Source organism: Pipistrellus kuhlii, unplaced genomic scaffold (assembly GCF_014108245.1).
Source record: "Pipistrellus kuhlii isolate mPipKuh1 unplaced genomic scaffold, mPipKuh1.p scaffold_m20_p_17, whole genome shotgun sequence".
Taxonomy (NCBI): domain Eukaryota; kingdom Metazoa; phylum Chordata; class Mammalia; order Chiroptera; family Vespertilionidae; genus Pipistrellus; species Pipistrellus kuhlii.
In genome coordinates this window covers 2,530,891-2,552,171 of record NW_023425482.1, presented here as the reverse complement: position 1 = coordinate 2,552,171, position 21,281 = coordinate 2,530,891, and the positions used below count along the sequence as shown (strand labels likewise).

Below are 21,281 nucleotides of genomic sequence, written 5' to 3'. Positions count from 1 at the left end.
TTTTTTCTTTTTAACAAATTGGGCTTGAAAAATTACATCAGTGCTGTCTGGCTGATGTGGCTCGGTTGGTCCAGCACCATCCCATGACCGAGGTCACAGGTTCCTGTCCTGGGCTGCAGGCTTGATTCCCCAGAATGGGGCCTGCTGGAAGCAGCCCATCGAAGTTTCACTCTCTCATCCATGGTTCTCTCTAAAATACATATTTTAAAAATTATATCAGTGCTTTGTGGTTTTAAAAAATTACTTTAAAATAGTTATTCTTTTTTAAAAAATACTTTTTTTGTTTGAATGGCAACAGCCTTTAAGAGTTAGTCTTTTGACTTCATTAGAAGAGTAAAACACCAGTCTTAGAATATAGTAAGTTAATTTATTACTAGAAATCAGATAGCTAGGTTTGTTCTCAGCAGGACCAAGTAATAACGGATTTTTAAAAGATTAAATGTTTGCCTGGCCTGCATGGCTCAGTGGTTGAGCATCAACCTTACAAATCAGGAGGTCAGGATTCGATTCTCGGTCTGTGCACATGCCTATGTTGATGTTTTTGTTTCTCCCTCTCCCTCTCTGAAATCAATAATAATAATAAAAAAGTATATATATATATATATATATATATATATATATATATATATATATATAATATTTTATTGATTTTTTACAGAGAGGAAGAGAGAGAGATAGCTAGAAATGTCGATGAGAGAGAAACATCGACCAGCTGCTCTTGCACACCCCCTACCGGGGATGTGCCCGCAACCAATGTACATGCCCTTGACCGGAATTGAACCTGGGACCCCTCAGTGTGCAGACCGACACTCTATCCACTGAGCCAAACCGGTTTTGGCAGAACATTGGGCTATTGATTGTGTCAACTGATCAGCCATTAATAACTTTATTTTGTTTTAACAGCAGTTTTAGTAGCTACTTCTTTTTTTCTTTTTTAATATATTTTTTTTATTGATTTTATACAGAGAGGAAGGGAGAGAGATAGAGAGTTAGAAACATCGATGAGAGAGAGTCATCGATCAGCTGCCTCTTGCACACCCCCTACTGGGGATTTGCCCGCAACCAAGGTACATGCCCTTGACCGGAATCGAACCCGGGACCCTTCAGTCCCCAAGCCGACGCTCTATCCGTTGAGCCAAACCGGTCCCGGCAGTAGCTACTTCTTGACTAAAAGGAAATAGTTTAATCTTGGCCTCCTTGAAACTTTTTCATTGACATTTTTTACTGATAGGACTTTAATGTTTCAAGAATTTTCACATGATTGTTTAAATTAACATGCTTTTAATTAATTTAGTTCCTTGGAAACTATTTCTGTATAATAGGCTATTGTCCAGTTTTGCACATATTTTTCTTTGGGGACAGTCTGGGCCTGGTGGACCCAGAAGAGTCACTTCCTTTCCTCTGGCCTTGGCTCTCCAGGCCTGCCTTCCGTTTTGATGTTTTAATGATACCTTCCCTGTTCAGTGATTTGTGTTCAGGAAGCTGGACAGTGATTACTTTTGTTTCTGCTTTGTGAACTTCCTCCCCCACTTCCTATTTTTATGGAGCAACTACAGGAAATGAGGCAGCTCCTGGCTGCTGCTGCACAGCACTGATTTTAGGTGGGCGAAGACAAGGCCTTAGGGCCTGAGCCATTTAAAGCATTTTCCATCTTTGTCTTTCCACTATCTCCTTCCTGTAGGAATCATAGGAACACCATTAGGTTGATATGACGATATATCCTCCTCAGCTGTGGGGGCAGGAACAAGTGCCGCTCAGCTGGAGGGCAGAGCTTTTGTGGAGCAGGTGAGGGGTTTTCAGCGCTAACAGCAGGGATGGGAATATTGACCCTATGGACCCGCTGCTGTCGTGTGTGAACAGTGGCAGGAGCAACGGGTGGATTGAAGGGCCCTGTTACGACTAAGGCTTGAAAGGTGGCTTCTGGTTATTTTGGAGGCCTTGACTGGCAGGCCCAGAGTGAAACTGAGGAGCCCCATCTTCTCGCTCAGCTCTCTGACTGGGTCTCAGCCTCTGTGGCACTCTTCTTCTAAACTCATGGCCTTTGTTTCTAAACTACTTATTTAGCTTTTACCGACCTCTTTTCCAGCGATACTGTCTTATGGACCTGTTGTAGCTTAATTTTGGGGAAGTTTGTATCATCTTCCCGGGAAGAAGTAACTTTTTGTACATTAGGTAACTTGAATGTAGAAGGAGCTCAAAGCGCTCATTAGCAGCACTGTTGACCTTTTGAGTGGATAATTCTTTGTCTTTCCATGGATAGGGGGCTGTACTGTGCATTGTAGGATATTTGGCAGCATTTCTGGCCTTCCCCACCAGCACTCCCCCAGTTGTGACAACTAAAAAATATCTTCGGCCCTAGCTAGGTGGCTCAGTTGGTTGTAGTATTGTCCCCTACACCAAAAGGTTGTGAGTTAGATTCCTGGTCAGGGCACATAACCTAGATTACAGATTCAATCCCCAGTCGGGGTGCTTGTGAGAGACAACTGATTGATGTTTCTCTTTCACATTGATGCGCCTCTCCCCCTCCCCTTCTTTTCTCTCCAAGATCAATAAACATATCCTCAGATGAGTATTGAAAAAGAAGTTTTCAGACATTGCTGAATGTCTCCTGGGCATGCAAATGCGTGTGTAATCATCTCCACTATTGAGAATTGCTATGCTAATGGAATGAATGCTGACTTACTACTTGTGTGAAATGGAATAAAATGGAATGTTTGGTTCCTTGGGATTGGAGCCATTTGTTAGTTACTAATTCCAGTGTCTGACATTCTCATACATTTTTAGTTTGCTACTGAGATTTTGTTCTTGTCTATCAGCCAGCTTTGAGATATACCTTCTGTGTGCGTTCATTTAAAGAGCTGGGGTCTGAGCATCTGGCAGTTTGGCTTCTGGTCCTCATAAAAGGCATTCTCAGCCTCAAATGCTGGTTCTGGAAGGCTAGTTAGTTCCTTGGAAGCTGAACAGTGTGGTGTAAAAGAGAATGAGGAGCATTTAGGATGTAGTAACATAACAGTAGCTAACATTTATGGAGTAGTTGTGTAGAACAGATAAACAGGATCCAACTGTGAACTGTAGTGAACAAGATTGGCAGGATTGAATTTAAGGGATATAAAGTAAGGAAACAAGACAAGGATAACACCTTAGGTTTAGGCTCAAGATTGGCAGTAAATACAGCAGGAGGAGCAGGGGATGGAAGGATGACTAGGTAAATTTGAATATGTGAGTAGATGTTTTGTGAGTCTTGTCTTGGGGGGAAGAGAGGTCTTGACTGGAGAGTTGAATTTGGGTATCAGCAATGCAATGGGTATGATATTCTAAAGAGAGGTCACTTTTCCTTGCTCCAGTTCAACATTATGTCAATTCCAAGAAGCCTACAGCTTTATTTAAATCATCTAAGAGTGAGAAACAGAATTTCTTTGGCTAGATGTTTGACTGACAGAGGTGGATAGTACATTGATAGAGCACTCAGCCTCTAGTGGCAGACAACCAGGCCCCAAATCCAGCTCTGTTGGTGACTACCACCTTATCCAAGAGTTAAGAATTTGAAGAGTTCACTTAACCTCTTTAGATGCCTTGCCTACCTCTCAGGGTCATTGTGAGCATTAAATTTGGTAGCAAGTGTAAAGTGGATAGCACAATGCCTGGCCCTTAGTTCCCATTTAGTTAATGTCAGCTGTTTTTCTTTTACAGTTCTAGTTGAGCATTAAAAATGAGACTATGCATCTAAAGCTCCATTGTAGACATTTAATGAATGGTTCATTTTGCTGAGGAGTACTTTGTGTGAACATGATATGTCATCAGTAGCTTTTTTTTTTTTTTTTAATAAAGCAGAACTTTATTATCAGCATTTAACTGCTGCCTTTGTGAATGGCAAGGCTGACTGTGTGAATGCTGTATAGACATAGCCATTAAATAATATCAAGAATGAACTGCCAAGACCGGTTTGGCTCAGTGGTGGAGCATCGGTCTGCGGACTGGGGTGTCCCGGGTTCGATTCCGGTCGGGGGCATGTGCATTGGTTGCAGGCACGTCCCCGGTGGGGGGTATGCAGGAGGCAGCTGGTCGATTTTTCTCTCTCATCGACGTTTCTGGCTCTCTATCTCTCTCCCTTCTTCTCTGTAAAAAATCAATAAAATATATTTTAAAAAAAAGAATGAACTAATCATTCAACAAATACCTGTTGAATGTTTATAGTGTGCTTAGCACTCTCAAATACCTTGAATGACAGGAAGTACAAAGGACACTGGCAGTTGTGATTCGGTATGGTACAGCAAAGATAATACTAAAATGGGCCTCAAAATGGGTGTTATGATAGCACACAGAGTTGCTCCTAACTCAGTTTTTGTCAAGGTAGCTTCCCAGAGGAGGTGGTGTCTGATTTAGATACCCAGGAGGAGTGAGAGTGAGCCAGGAGAGCTTTCCAGGCAGAGGGAACTAAATGTGTAGATGGCAAGAGGGAAGATGGCACAGCAAGAACTGGGCAGTGTTGGGCAGAGATTGGGAGTGGTGGTGTAAGAAAGTTGCGAAGTATAGTGGAGAGCTATATGGATTTTACACAGGAGAGTGGCATGATTACATTGACTTTATTAATAGAACAGCCACACAACAACCAGAGGGGAGCAGTCCAGGCATTTGGGGAATCACTCGGGAGGCTCTCTGTAATTCAGGCAAGAAGATTGGCAGTGAAGGTAGAAGGGAAAAGGCCTGACAGACATTAAGAAGACAGGAAGGATATGACTAAAGGATTAACTGGATGTAAAGGTGAACGAGGAGTAGAGGATAACTTCCAGGTTTCTGGCTTGTTCAGGTAGGTAAGGGTGCTGCCACTGAAAGACGGGGGAGAGTTGGTTTGGATATTGACGTGGAGGCCTGTTTAGTAGGGATCTGGGTATTTGGGATCTGGAGCACAGGAGAAAGATCTGGCTTAGAGAGGTGGGTTAGGGAACCCTGCCCAGGGAGAATATGTTGAAACAGACTGGGCACAGTTTAGAGCTCTGAGTAACCACTCAGCACTTCAGGTCTGTCAGAGAGGGTGTGTGGCTCAGAAGCAACTAAGAATGGCCAAAGGAGCAGGAGGAGCGCTAGAACTACCATCCTTTCATATTATTTTTTAATGTGGCAACACAGAAGAGCAGCAAAAAAAAGGAGAGTCCTAAGAGAGAGAAAGAGAACTAAATCTTTCAGGCATTTTTTCTTGCCTGGTTAGGTATTTTTAATTTATGAATGTTGAAACTAAAAGTCTTCAAAGCATTTTTCTGGAGTGCATTTCTAAATATGGCCTGTGTCCTTCTGAACTGCCAAAAAACATAGAAATGGTTGGGCTTTGAACTTCATAGACAATAACTTCACTAATCTCCCTAAAGAATTTCCTGTAGTGTCTCCACATTAGCAAGGGTAGATATTTAAATTTACATTGTTGTGAACTAGAGAGGAAAAATTTTTGTATCTTTTTCCTATGAAGAGGAAATTGTTTATGGGGTCTTTCATGTTTTTTCTTTTTTTTAAAATAAATCTTTATTGTTCATATTATTACAGATTTTCCTCATTCCCCCCCCCCCATTGCTCCCCTCCACCAGGTTCCCAGCCCACCCTCTGCCCTTTCCCCACCCCCATTGTCCTCATCCATAGGTGCACAGTTTATGTTCAGTCTCTTCCCACATCCCCCTCTCCCCTTTTCCCCAAGAATCGTCAGTTCACTCCTCTTCCATACCTCTGATTCTATTATATTCACCAGTTCATATTGTTCATCAGATTTTATAATTCCCTTGGTTTTTAGATTTACTTGTTGATAGTTATGTATTTGTTGGTGTTTTTTTTAAATAAAAAATGGCTTTATTGAAATTAACTCACATGCCACAATATCTATTTAAAATGTATAATTCAATGATTTTTAATATATTCACAGTTATACAACTACCCTGTTTCCCCGAAAATAAGACAGTGTCTTATATTAATTTTTGTTCCCAAAGGTGCTCTAGGTCTTATTTTCAGGGGATCTTATTTTTCAATGAAGAAGAATACGGTACACATTTATTGTTAAATGAAAATAAAGGAAATTTATTACCTGTATACGATACGGTAGTACGGTAGTTGTCAACACAAACCAAACAAACTGTGAATCCTTTAGTATCAAGAATTTACTCATTTATTCAGTGACAGTCATGTCATCATCTTCTGGAACATCATCATAACAATCCAATTCCTGAATTTCCTGGTGAGTTTCTTGTGATTCCATTTCTTTCAGAATCAGTGGACCAAATCTCTCATGTTTAGCCTAAGGGGGGCCTTATTTTCGGGGGGATGCTTTATATTTCACTCAGAAGGAAACCTGTAAGTAGGTCTTATTTTTGGAGGATGTCTTATTTTCGGGGAAACACAGTATCATTACAGTTAATATCAAAACATTTCATTACTTAAAAAAACACACAACAACAACAACAACCATATTCATTAGCAGTCATTTCTCATTCTTCCCATCAACCCAGTCCTACACAATCATTAATTTTTCTGGTTCAATGGATTTGCCTATGCTGGACATTTCATATTAATGGAATCATACAATATGTGGCCTTTTGTGTCTGGCTTCCTTCACTTAGCATGATGTTTTCTTACTTTTTTAAAAATATATTTTATTGATTTCAGAGAGGAAGGGAGAGGGAGAGATAGAAACATCAGTGATGAGAATCATTGATTGGCTGCTACTACACGCCCCCTACTGGGGATCGAGCCTGCAGCCCTGGCATGTGCCCTTGACTCGAATAGAAGGTGGGACCCTTCAGTCTGCAGGCTGACGCTCTGTCCACTGAGCCAAACCATCTAGGGTAGCATGATGTTTTCAAAGCTCAATTTATGTCAGCAGCCACCAACTTTTTGGACCTCAGGGACCACCAGTGATCCTCGGACCACCGGTTGGCTACCGCTGCTGCGAAGGTTTCCTTAAACCAGCGGTCACCAATCTTTCAGACCTCACAGACTACTAGTGGTCCACAGAGCACTGGTTAGCGACTGCTGATTTATGTCATAGCACGTATCAGTACTTTTTTCCCCTTTTTATGCCTGAATAGTAAGTATGCCTAGATTACATTTTATTGATCTGTTGAAAGATATTTGGTTGTTTCCTCTTTTTTCACTATTTTGAATATTGTTGCTCTGAACTTTCATATAGTTTTCAGTAAACACATTTTTCATTGTTCTTGGGTATATACATAGTTGTGGAATTACTTGGTTATATCGTAATTTAATATTTAACCTTTAGTTTTGTTAATCCTTTCGCAAGGATTATTTTTTTCTTTGATTATTAGAGAGAGTGGAAGGGGGAAAGGGAGAAACATTGATGGGAGAAGAACATCAATTGACTGCCTCCTGCACCGGGATCAAAGCTGCAACCCAGCTATGTGCCCCTGACCGAGAATCAAACCCAAGGCCCTTTGATGCTTGGGCTAATGCTCTAACCATTGAGAACCCTGATCAGGGCTATGTTTAGCCTTTTAAGCTGCTTCCAGGCTATTTTCCAAAGTATCTGCACCATTTTACATTCCACAGGCTTCCAAATTTTCCACATCCTTGTCGATACTTGTTATTGTCTGTTTTTTTTATTGAGGTTATGGAGTGGGATCTTGTGGTTTTGATTTGCATTTCCCTGATTACTAGTGATTTTGAGCGTCTTTACATGTGCTTGTTAGCTATTTTGTATATCTGCTTCAGAGGGTTCTATATTTAGTTGCAAAACCTGAGACTGTAAAAGAACAGATGAACATATTTGACTAGAGAAAAGAAAAAATTGTGTGTGTGTGTGTGTGTGTTTGTGTGTGTGTGTGTAGTCCAAGATGCTGTAAACATAAAAGATAAAAGGACAAAGGACGGGCTCCCCACAGAAATAGCCAGCACTCTCCACCCATATCAAACCTGAGTGTGTTTGATGATCCTGTTATCTAGCCTTGACTTTGAAGTAGCCACCCTAAGGCACAGATACTGCAACCAAAGCAACCACTCTAAGGCACAAATACTGCAACTATTGCCAGGTTTTGGCAAACCAAAGGCCTGTCAGGTAGAGAGATAGCTTGCCACATATGTGGATATAGGCTCATCCATACTGAAGCATGTATTAGGATTTCCTTCCTTTATAGGCTAATAGGCCATTGTATGGTTATACCACATTTTGTTTATCCATTCATTGTCGATGTCCATCTGGCTTGGTTCCACCTTTTTGCTACTTCTGCAATGATAATTGGTGTACAAATAACTGTTCAAGTTCCTGCTTTCAGTTCTTTTGTATATATACTCAGGATTGGAATTGCTGGATTATGTGATATTTATATGTTTAATTTTTAAAAAATGTATTTTATTGATTTTGTACAGAGAAGAAGGGAGAGAGATACAGAGTTAGAAACATCGATGAGAGAGAGTCATCGATCAGCTGCCTCTTGCACACCCCCTACTGGGGATATGCCTGCAACCAAGGTACATGCCCTTGACCGGAATCGAACCCGGGACCCTTCAGTCCCCAAGCCAACGCTCTATCCATTGAGCCAAACTGGTTTCGGCTATTTGTCTATTTCTTTGGATACATTTCTACTCAAGTTTTTTTTTTTTTTTTTTTTTTTTTTTTTTTTTTTTTTTTTTTTTTTTTTAAGATATACTTATTGTTTTTTTACAGAGAGGAAGGGAGAAGGAGAGAGAACCAGAAAAATTGATGAGAAAGAAACATTGATCAGCCGCCTCCTGCACTCCCCCCCAACCAGGGATGTGCCTGAAATCAAGGCACATGCCCTTGACCAGAATCAAAACCAGAACCCCCTCAGACCGCAGGCCGACACTCCATCCACTCATTCACATCAGTCAGGGCTCTATTAAAGTTCTTTACCCATTTTACAATTGGACTGTTTGGTTTTTTTACTCAGTAGCCTTTGTTTTTTTTATCATGAGTTGTAGAACTTCTTTATATATTCTGAATATTGATTCCTTTTTTTTTTTTATAATATATTTTATTGATTTTTCACAGAGAGGAAGAGAGAGGGATAGAAAGCTAGAAACATTGATGAGAGAGAATCATCGACCAGCTGCCTCCTGCACCCCCCCCACTGGGGATGTGCCCGCAACCAAGGTACATGCCCTTGACCGGAATCGAACCCGGGACCCCTCAGTCCGCAGACCGACGCTCTACCACTGAGCCAAACCGGTGCTGGCTATTGATTCCTTTTTAAATATATGATTTACAAATATTTTCTCCCATTTTATGGGCTGCCTTTTCAGTCAATTGATAGTGTCCTTTGATGTACAAAAGTTTTAATTTTGATAAAGTCTAATTAACCTATTGCTTCCTGTGCTTTTGGTGTGATATTCAAGAAATCATTGCCAAATCCAAATTCATTAATTTTTATATATTTTTTGAATTTTTCTCCTGAAAAGTTATTCTTTTTTATGCTTAAGTTGTCTCATAATTGGCCATTTATAGAGCTTTTTCTTCAGGTTGACTCTGGGTCCTTTTGACACAAACCAGATATTATAAGATGGATTCCCTGGATCTGGCCAGATAAAAATTCTAGGGCTTATCTTTTTTTTTTTTTTTAATATATATTTTATTGATTTTTTACAGAGAGGAAGAGAGAGGGATAGAGAGTTAGAAACATCGATGAGAGAGAATCATCGATCAGCTGCCTCCTGCACACAACACACTGGGGATGTGCCCGCAACCAAGGTACATGCCCTTGACCGGAATCGAACCTGGGACCTTCTAGTCCGCAGGCCGACGCTCTATCCACTGAGCCAAACCGGTCTTGGCATTATCTTTTTGTTTCTGGCCTGAGATCTAGAATCAGCCATTTCTGTTCTGTAATGAACTCTGTTTCTTTTTGGTGGGAAATCATATTAGGGGCATTTGTTGCAATTGGGATGTGAATTCTAGGTCTTTTCTATAAAGTATGTACTATTTGGAAAGGAAAAAAAAAATCATGATTTCAGGCTGATATTTCAAATTCAGATAATTAAAGAATTTTTATTTCATATCTGTGTCTCTTCTCCTTTGTTAACAATAACATCAGAGAGGTACAGTCAAAACACTCTTTACTTCACAGTAAAATCTTCTTGATAAATAGATTGGGTTCATTTGTCTGTTTTTTTCTTTTTTTGTGTGTGTGTGTAATTTTTTTTAACAATAAATCTTTATTATTCAGATTATTACAATTTTTCTCTTTTTCCCCCCAATAGCTCCCCTCCGCCAGATCCCTACCCCACCCTCTGCCCTTACCCCCCCACTGACCTCATCCATAGGTGTACGATTTTTGTTCAGTCTCTCCCTGCACCCTCCCATTCCCCTTTTCCCCGAGAATCGTCAGTCCACTTCCTTTCTATACTCCTGATTCTATTATATTCACAAGTTAATACTGTTCATCAGATTTTTTATTCCTTTGGTTTTTAGATTCACTTGTTGATAGTTACATAATTGTTCATAATTTTTATCTTTATCTTCTTATCCCTCTTCTTAAAGAATACTTTTCAGCATTTTATATAAATCTGGTTTGGCGGTGATGAACTCCTCTAACTTTTTTTTCTTTTTTTAATATATTTTATTGATTTTTTACAGAGAGGAAGTGAGAGGGATAGAGAGTTAGAAGCATCGATGAGAGGGAATCCTCGATCAGCTGCCTCTTGCACACCCCCTACTGGAGATGTGCCCGCAACCAAAGTACATGCCCTTGACCGGAATCGAACCCCTGGACCTTTCAGTCCACAGGCCGACGCTCTATCCATTGAGCCAAACCGGTTTCGGCCTCTAACTTTTTTGTGTGTGTGTGAAGCTCTTTATCTGCCCTTCACTTCTGAATTATAGCTTTGCTGGCTAGAGTAATCTTGGTTGTAGGTTCTTGCTATTCATTACTTTGAATATTTCTTGCCATTCCCATCTGGCCTGCATAGTTTCTGTTGAAAAATCAGCTGACAATCGTATGGATGCTTTCTTATAAGTAACTAACTGCTTTTCTCTTGCTGCTTTTAAAATTCTCTCTTTGTCTTTTACTCTTGGAATTTTAATTATGATGTGTCTTGGTGTGGTCCTCTTTGGATCCCTTTTGTTTGGGGTTCTGTGTGCATCCTGGACTTGTAAATTTATTACTTTCACCAGGTGGGGGAAGTTTTCTGTCACTATTTCTTCAAATAGGTTTTCAATATCTTGCTCTCTCTCCTCTCATCTTCTGGGACCCCCATAATTCTGATGTTGGTTCGCTTGAAGTTGTCCCAGAGGCTTCTTACACTATCTTCAACTTTTTGTATTCTATTTGTTTTTTGCTTTTCCAGAGGAGTGTTTTTAATTTCTTGGTATTCCAAATCTTTGACTTGATTCCTGCGATCCTCTAGTCTGCTTTTAGGTCTCTGTATAATATTCTTTATTTCAGTCAGTGAATGCTTAATTTCTAGTTGATTCCTTTTCATATCCTGAAGGATCTCATTTATCGGTCTTTTCTAGGAAATTCTTAAGAAACCTTATAACTGTGGTTTTGAACTCTATATCCAGACTTTTGCTTTCCTTCATTTCCTTCAATTGAGGCCTGCCTCTTTGTCTCCACATTTTAGCTGCTTCCCTGAGTTGATGGAGTGGCTTTGTGTGCTAGGTGTCCTAGCAGGGCCCAGTAGCTCAGCCTCCCCAGTTACCTGTGGTGGATCCTCTTGGTGCAGCCCTTTGTGGGCTTTTTGAGCAGTCTTGTTGTAGTTAAGCCTTGCTTGTTGCTATTATCACTGGGAAGAGTTGATCTCCAAGCCAAATGCTGTGATGATCAGCATTGTCTCGCTAGGAGGGTTTCTGTGCTCAGCTTGGATGGGGCGGAGTCTCATGGTGACACAGACAAGCTTTGGTTTCCCGTCAGCCCCGCCTTAAGAGGGCCCTGTTCTTCGAGTCCCACAGCAATGGCTGCTGGTCACATGCGCGCACCTCTGAGAGAAGGCTGCTCTTGAGTTTCGCCTGCTTCCTGACAGTCCAATTTCTCCCCGACCGGAGCTGGCTATCAGTGCAATCGGGAGGTTTTGTTTTTCTCCTGAACGAGAAAGCTAGCCACGCTGTTAGCTGCCCGCCCTCTCCACATGCTTTGAGTAAGCCAGCAGCAGATTCAGCCACCTGCCCTTTCCATGCTCACAGATCTCCTCACCTCCACAGCTCCTGAGGCTCGGCAGCCTTTTTTCTTTTTTTCTAGTTAGTAGAGCTTCCACTCAGCCAGCTTTCTGGTGTTTCTGGACAATGTCTGCTCTGTTTTCCAGTTGTAATTTTAAAATTGTTGTGGTAGCCTGGCCAGTGTGGCTCAGTGGTTGAGCGTCGGTCTGTGGACTGAGAAGTCCCGGGTTCGATTCCGGTCAAGGGCATGTACTTTGGTTGCGGGCACATCCCCGGTGGGGGGTGTGCAGGAGGCAGCTGGTCGATGTTTCTCTCTCATCGACGTTTCTAGCTCTCTATCTCTCTCCCTTCCTCTCTGTAAAAAATCAATAAAATATATTTAAAATAAATAAATAAATAAAATAAAATTGTTGTGGTAGGCCACGTTTAGTTGTTTATCTTATGCCACCATCTTGGTTTCTCTTGTTTGTTTGTTTTTAGGGATTTCTAAAATTTACTTTTTAAAAGTTATGTTCAATATTTACATGATTCTAAAGATCCTATATAATAAAAGCCTAATATGTCCAGTTGGCCATTCAACCAATCAAAGCATAATATGCTAATGATATGTTACTGCCACTCAACTGCTCACTATGACGTGCACTGACCACTGGGGACAGATGCTCTGACCAGTAGGTTAGCTTGCTTCTGGGGTCCATCCTATCGGGACTGAGTGAGATGGGCCAGACATACTCTGGAGCCCTCCCCGGTTGGCCAACCTCCTGAGTCCCTTCCCTGACCTCAGTCATATACCAGTTGGGTCCGTAGACCTGACCTGTGCCCTCTCATAATCTGGGACCACCAGTGGGTGTTGGAGAGCCAGTTTTGGCCCAATCCCACAGGCCAGATTGAGGGATCCCACTGGTGCACAAATTTGTGCACCGGGCCTCTAATAAAGCTATAAAGCCAGGTAGATTGAGAGAAGTATGGCTTCCTTCCTGCTTTTCTTTCTTTCTATACCTCATAGGAAATCATTTTTATTGGTTTATTTTTTTGTTGCTTCATTTTAAGAAATATAGACGTGTGTGTGTGTGTGTGTGTGTGTGTGTGTGTGTGTGTATCTCCTATGCCCTACTCCACTCCCATTTTATTTCTTTCCTTGTTTTCATCTTGGCAATCATATTTCCTATTTCCAAGAATTCTTTCCTGATTTCTGCTTCCTTCTGATTTTTCTTCTTAAACCTCTTTGTAGATGTTAGAACTTCTTTTCAGGTCTTTTTCTAGGACTAAAATAGTTTTTTATGGGGTCTCATATGATTTTTTTTTTTTTAATCCTCACCCGAGGATATGGTTATTGACTTTAGAAAGAATGGAAAAGGCCCGGCCAGCATGGCTCAGTTGTTGAGCATCGACCTAAGAACCAGGAGGGTCAGGGTTCAATTCCCGATCAGGGCACGTGTTTTGGTTACAAGCTCGATCCCTGTGCAGGAGACAGCCAATCAATGACTCTCTCTCATCATTGATATGTCTGTCTCTCCCTCTCCCTCTCTGAAATCAATTTTTTTTTTTTAATTAAAAAGAGTGGGGGGAAAAGAGTGAGAAACATCTCTCATATGCACCCCAACCAGGTGTGTGCCCTAACTGGGAACAACACTTTTTGGTGTACAGGAAGACATTCCAACCAACTACGCCGCCCAGCCAGAAATTTTTTAATTTTAAAAATAATGCTTTTAGCCGAAACCGGTTTGGCTCAGTGGATAGAGCATCGTTCTGCGGAATGAAGGGTCCTGAGTTCGATTCCAGTCAAGGGCATGTACATTGATTATGGGCACATCCCGTGTGGGGGGGTGCAGGAGGCAGCTTGTCGATGTTTCTCTCTCATCAATGTTTCTAGCTCTCTATCCCTCACCCTTCCTTTCTGTGAAAAATCAATAAAATATATTTAAAAAAATATTGTTTTGCCGGGACCGGTTTGGCTCAATGGATAGAGCGTCGGCTTGGGGACTGAAGGGTCCCGGGTTCGATTCCGGTCAAGGGCATGTACCTTGGTTGTGGACAGATCCCCAGTGGGGGGTGTGCAAGAGGCAGCTGATCGATGACTCTCATCGAAGTTTCTGACTCTCTATCTCTCTCCCTTCCTCTCTGTACAAAATCAATAAAATATATTTAAAAAATAATAGTTTTTAAAAATTATATATTTTACATTGAGTACTTCAGAAAATATAATTAAAATAATTTAATAATGCAATCCCTGGATTCAGTAAATATTCTCTATATTAATAATTACTTTCAATTGATATGTAGACACTAAGCTAACAAAGTAATGACCTGCTTTTCATCTTAGTTGTCTTTTGGTCCTTTTTGTTTTCTTGCACTAATTGGCGATCCTTGTCAATCAAGAATTGAGCCGATAATCTAGGAATTGACAAGAAGTTCCTGTTCTTTCAAGACAAGTTGACAAATTCATTGATCAGAGTGAGAAGTATGGAGGAGATTGGACAGATGAACCTATTTCTTGATTTCTGTACCTGCTCACTCAAAATGGGTATTTACCCAGTCTCCCTCCTGCTTGCTCCGTGGCCACAGCCATCTTGGTTGGGGTTAATTTTCATACTTGCTCTGATTGGATGTTGGGTGTGGCTTGTAGATATAGCAAAGTGGTGGTTAATTTGCATATTACTCTTTTATTAGATAGGATGCTGCTATTCCCTTTTTCAAACGTCTTTACTATTATGTCATTGGGATTTGGGGAGGGTGGGAAGGTAAGTGCATGAGACTATTAATTTAACTGGTCATCTTAAAATGAGGCTACTTTGTGCCATATCATTGCTATCAACAAGACTGCTTTTCACTCTATTTTGTCTGTTGGCTCAGTAACTGGAATGGATTTAAAATTTGTTCTTTATGTTGACAGAATATAGCTATCACTTCACTAAAGCTTTATGTTGCCCGTCCTAGGATACATACATAGACTCAGTTCAGGGATTGGGTGGCGTTACAAGACCTATCTTTTTTTCTTTTTAAAAAAATATATTTTATTGATTTTTTACAGAGAGGAAGAGAAAGGGATAGAGAGTTAGAAACATCGATGACAGAGAAACATCAATCAGCTGCCTCTTGCACACCCCCTCCTGGGGATGTGCCCGCAACCAAGGTACATGCCCTTGACCAGAATCGAACCCGGGACCTTGCACTCTGTAGGCCGACGCTCTATCCACTGAGCCAAACCAGTTTCGGCAAGACCTTTCTTATTTGTTAGAAACTTTATTCCAGAAAAGCAGAGATAGCAAGGCCTTATTGTGTAGGAATAAAATAATGAAGTCAAATCTATAGTGCTTCATATGTGCTAGACATGATTCTAAGTGCTTTCTTTATATGTATAAATTTAAATCAATAACAGTAGTTACTGTTATTATATCTATTTTGCAGGCGATGAAACTGAGGCACAGAGAGGTTAAAGAACTTGCCCAAAGTCACATAGCTGGTAAGTGGCAGAGCCAGGATCTCACCCAGTCTTCCCTAAAGCCACCTTATCCACTGTACTCTCCAAAGGGAAGTCCTTCAGATTTTCTTAGGTTGACCACTTTTTATATCTTATCAGTTATGGATATAAGAAAACCCTCTTCACTTAAACTTCATGTAGCATGCTTTTTTTGTTGTTTGAAATAGAAATTGCTGATCATTTTGGTTGCAGAATGGAATGCTTTATTTTAAATGATGTAATAAGTTTTGAATTTAATTTTAATATGAGAACTTTTGTGGTGTTGAAAAGATGTGACATCTATTGAAGTGTCCTTTTTTGCGATGTGTTTGAGAATCTCATGCACAGTAAAACATACAAACATGTCTTAGCCCTTCAGGCAGAAAAATACGGGGTGTCGGAACCATTAAAAATACAGTAAAACAGCATTGACAAGAACTTTATTTATTGTATTTTAAATATATACATTTTACTGATTTTTAGAGAGATGGAGAAAAAGAAACATCTCTGTGAGAAAGGAACATCACTCAGCTGCCTCCTGCCCACTGGGGATCAAGGCCACAAACAGGGCATGTGCCCTGACTAGGAATCGAACCTGTGACATCTTTGTGCACTGGCAAGGGCAGAAGAATTTTTTTTTTTTAAGTGATATATAGGCCTGGTTGGTGTGGCTTAATGATTGAACATCAGCCCATGAACCAGAAAGTCACAGTTCATTTCCCGGTCAGGTTATATGCCCAGTTGCAAGGTGTGCAGGAGGCAGCCAGTTGTAATTCTCTCTTTTTATTTATGTTTCTAGCTCTCTATCACTCTCTCTTCCTCTCTCTAATAAAAACATATATAATTTTTTTTTAAGTTTAAAGTGCACACAAATATGCACCTAAGTACTTAGATATATTACTTTTTAAAAAATAAGTTTTTATTTACTTCAGAGAAGAAGGGAGAGGGAGAAAGAGATGGAAACATTAATGATTAAAGAGAATCATTGATTGGCTGCCTCCTGCATAACCCCCCACTGGAGATTGAGCCCGCAATCCAGACATATGCTCTGACTGGGAATCAAACTATGACCTCATGGTGAGATACTTTCTGTATTCTTGAACGTATAGGAATATTAGTGAACTATCTGAATTGCGTTAAATGGTATTCATGTGGTCAGTATTTTCAGATGTCCATGCTAAGGTGCCCTCAATCCTTGTTACTTTCAGCAAGTTTTCAACTGAGTATTTTGGTTCTCAAATTATAGCATGCACCAGAATCACCTGGAAAGATTTTGAAGCATGTATCTGCTCCTATCCCCAGAGATTGATTCTTTAGGTTTGGATTGTTCCCTGGAATCTGAATTTAAAAAATATTTTTATTGATTTTGAGAGAAAATGGGAGAGAGAGAAACATTGATGTGAGAGCTGAACATCAATCTCCTGTCTCTTGCATACCTTCTACCAGGGGTAGAGCCCACAGCCCAGGCATTTGCCCTAAGAACTGAACCCAAGACCTTTTGGTGTGTGGTATGATGCCTAACCAACTGAACCACACTGACCATTGCCAGGAATCTGCATTTTAATAGTCATTCTATTAAGAATGGTATTCTGATTCTAATATTAAGAAGTCCTTCAGCCATGATTGGTTTTTATTGGCTTCTTTCTTTTCATCCTAGTTTAATAAGGTTGATATTAATACAGCATCTTGTGAAAAACTTGCTTAAAAGGGGCAGGGTAGTGTGGTCCTCTTTGGGTTCCTCTTTTTAGGATGCTCTGTGCTTCCTGGAAGTCTGTGTCTTTCACCAGTAGGGAAGTTTTCTTTCATTTCTTCAATAGGTTTTCAATATCTTGCTGTCTCTCTTCTTCTTTGTGCACCCCTATAATACGAATGTTAGAACCTTTGAAGTTGTCCCAGAGGCTCCTTACATGATCTTAATTTTTTTTAAATATATTTTTATTGATTTTTTTACAGAGAGGAAGAGAAAGGGATAGAGAGTTAGAAACATTAATGAGAGAGAAACACCAATCAGCTTGGCTTATTTTATCTCCAGTCTGAGTAGTTGAGAACAGAATGTTTATATATGTGTTTAGAGTTCTGAGACTCAAGATACCCAAGTTTGATTTTGACACTGTGTGATATATGCAAGACATATAGTATCCTGGCATTTTCTCCTTCTCATCTGGAAATGGAAGGGCTTAAATTATATGATCTTCAAGGGACAAAGTCTGGATAGCAGCATTTACTAGTAAATACAGGTTTCTAGTTGAATATGAAAAGAAGACTAGGTCTAACATTAAATGTATCCCTTGGAAACTGATTTTTATGTACTTGTTTTTATGCCTTTTGCTGTTAAATAAGTTACATAGGGAAAACGGAAATGAAAGATGAAATATGTCACGGACCATATGTGTTTTAGTATATTCAGAGTTGTGCACCCATCCCAACTATCCAACTTCAGAATCTTATCATCACCTCCCATAAAGAAACCCATTAGCAGTTACTCCACAAATCTACTTTCTGTTTCTGTGGATTTGTCTATTCTGGACAGTTCATGTCAGTGGATCATATCATATATGTGGCTTCATGTGTCTGACTTCTTAAGAGTAGAATTGCTTGCCCTGCCTGATAGCTCAGTTGTTTAGTGTTGTCCCTGTATGCCAAAGTTTCTTGTTCGATCCCGTCAGAACACATACAAGGAGCAACCAATGAATGTATAAATAGTGGAACAACAAATCTCTTTCTTTTTTCCCTCCTTCTATCCTTCCCCCTTGCTTGCTTGATCTGTCTTAAAAAAAAAAAGAAGAAGAAGAGCCGGGACCGGTTTGGCTCAGTGGATAGAGCATCGGTCTGCGGACTGAAGGGTCCTGGGTTCAGTTCCTGTCTAGGGCATGTACCTTGGTTGTGGTTGCATGCCCGGTGGGGGGTGTACAGGAGGCAGCTGGTTGATGTTTCTGACTCTCTGACCCTCTCCCTTCCTCTCTGTGAGAAATCAATAAAATATATTTTAAAAGAAGAGAGTAGAATTGCTTGGTTATATGGCAGTTATCTGTTTAACATTTTGAGGAACTGCTTGACTGCTTTTCACAGTGGCAGCATCATTTTGTATTCTCACCAGCAATGTACGAAGGTTCCATTTTTTTCTATATTCTCACCTAAACTTAACTTCTTGTAGTCATTCTAGCATTGTGTGAAGTGGTGTCTTTTTATTGTAGTCATTCTAGCGTTGTGTGAAGTGGTGTCTTATTATGGTTTTGATTTGTATTTCCCTAATGACTAATTGTGTTGAGCATTTTTTCACTTGCTTATTGGACGGTTTTATATGTTTGAAGAAATGTCTATTCAAACCCTTTATCCATCTTTTAATTGGGTATTTGTAATTTTATTGTTGAATTTTAAGAGTTCTTTATATATTCTGGATAAGAGATGCTTAACAGATATATGATTTTAAGGTATATATATATTTTTTTTTTACCATTCTGTGAGTTGTCTGTTTACCTTGGTAGAGATTAACCTTTGATGTATAAGCATTTTTAATTCTATAAAGTCCAATTTATCTATTTTTCTTGTATTGTTTGTGCTTTAGATGTCATGTCTAAGAAACCATTTCCTAATCAAAGATTTACCTGTTTTTTTCCTAAGAATTTTACTAGTGTTTTTTCATAAGAACCTTCCTGATTTCTCTCAGTCTTTGCTTATATTTATGTTTTAGATTCATTTTTGAGTTAAGTTTTATGATATAAGATAGGGATCCATATTCATTCTTTTGCAAGTGGATATCTAGTCCCAGCATTTATTGAAAAAGGCTATTCTTTTCCAGTTGAATGGAGTTGGCACCCTTGCCTATAATCAGTTAACAATAGATATTTGGGTTTATTCTAAACTCTCAATTCTAAAAAATACATATCTTTCCTTATACTATTGTAGTAGTCCACTGTCTTGATTACTATAGCTTTAAGTAGGCTTTCCAATCAGGACGTGTAAGTCTTCCAATATACTTTTTAAATATTTGTTTGGCCATCTTGGGTCTTTTGCATTTTCATATGATTTTAGGGTTAGTTTGCCCATTTCTATTAAAAAAGTTCAAATTTTTATAAAGATTGCATGAATTTGTAGATGAATTTGGTGAAGTATATTTTGAAGTTTCATTTAAATAAATCTTGGAAACATGTAACATGAAAAAAGAAATTTTGATGCGTTTTAAAAAATCAGATAAGTATGTGGTTCTCACTTGGCCTTCTAGAACCATCTGGCAGAGTAATAGGGTGGACTTTCAGAGCCAGAGGCACTAATGCATAACACAGAACAAAGAAGGGTTTTCAAGGCTCCCTATCGCCAGCTCAAGATGATGGTTTCTCCTTCACAGACCACTCAGTGTTCATGTGAACAGCCTTCCTCCTTCAGCATTTCTGTTGAGCACTTCTATTCTACATTAGAGTTTATAAAGCCACATTGATTATAATGGAGCCCTTGGGTAGAGATAGATATGATGGCTTAATTGCCATGAATTGGAAAGAAAGAATATATGGGAGCATATTTCTTTTTTTTAATATATTTTGTTGATTTTTTACAGAGAGGAAGGGAGAGAGATAGAGAGTTAGAAACATCAATAAGAGAGAAACATCAATCAGCTGCCTCCTGCACATCCCCTATTGGGGATGTGCCCATAACCAAGGTACATGCCCTTGACTGGAATCAAACCTGGGACCCTTCAATCCGCAGACCGACACTCTGTCCACTGAGCCAAACCAGTTTTGGCAGGAGCATATTTCTTATAAGTAGCTATTTGATATGTTATTTCCTGAAAAGTTTATGAGATTTTAAGAAAGAAGATTCTCTTGAACACAGAGTTACAGTTGGTGGCCAGTTTAGTTAATAGACATGCTAGCTGGGATAAGGTTGCTATACTTTTATTTACTAGAGGCCTGGTGCATGAAATTTGTGCACTGGTGGGGGGGGCGGTCTCAGCCCAGCCTGCACCCTCTCCAATCTGGAACCCATTGGACATCCCTCTCACAATCCAGGACTGCTGGCTCCCAATCGCTCACCTGCCTGCCAGCCTGATCGATGCATAACTGCTCTTCTGCCTGCTCAATTGCCTCCAACTGCCCTCCCTGCTGGCCCAGTAACCTTCAACTGCCCTCCCCTACCGGCCTGGTTGGCCCTAACTGTCCTCTCCTGCCAGCCTGGTTGGCCCTAACTGCCATTCCCTGCCGGCCATCTTGTGGTGGCCATCTTTGACCACATGGGGGCAGCCATCTTGTGTAAGGGTGTGAGGATCAATTTGCATATTACCTCTTTATTATATAAGATTTTTTTTAATTTTATTGATTTCAGAAAGGGAGAGGGAGAGAGATAGAAATATCAATGATGAGAGAGAATCATTGATTGGCTGCCTCCTGCACGCCTCTCACTGGGAATCGAGCCCACAACCTGGGCATGTGCCCTGACCAAGAATCAAACCATGACCTCCTGGTTCATAGGTTGATGCTCAATCGCTGAGCCACACTGGCCAGCCTAGGGTTGCTATACTTTTAGAGTATAGCATTTTTCTCATTTTTTGTTGTTTAACATACATTTCTAGGTTCCTTATGCCATTCACAGAACCATAAAGGAGGCATGGTATATTGGCCATAATGAGCAACAAAGTATGACTTGTATTTATTTTTAACTACAAAATAAAGAAACTAAAATGAAAGAAAAACCTAGACGGGACTGGTTTAGCTCAATGGATAGAGCGTC

At 40.1% G+C, this 21,281-nt stretch overlaps 1 protein-coding gene across 4 annotated transcripts in view; it reads left to right on the top strand.

The window, feature by feature from the left end:
• Positions 1-1,890: 1,890 nt before the first annotated feature.
• The window catches only part of GARRE1 (granule associated Rac and RHOG effector 1), a 74,234-nt gene continuing 54,843 nt past the window's right edge, over positions 1,891-21,281 (top strand). The window contains exon 1 of one of the 4 annotated variants that reach the window (XM_036441156.2): positions 1,891-1,913. The gene's annotated coding sequence lies outside the window, so the exon portion shown is untranslated. Of the gene's footprint in view, positions 1,914-15,490; positions 15,564-21,123; positions 21,188-21,281 lie in introns of those variants that run through there. The other 3 variants (XM_036441158.2, XM_036441155.2, XM_045582570.1) reach the window with 3 other exon arrangements.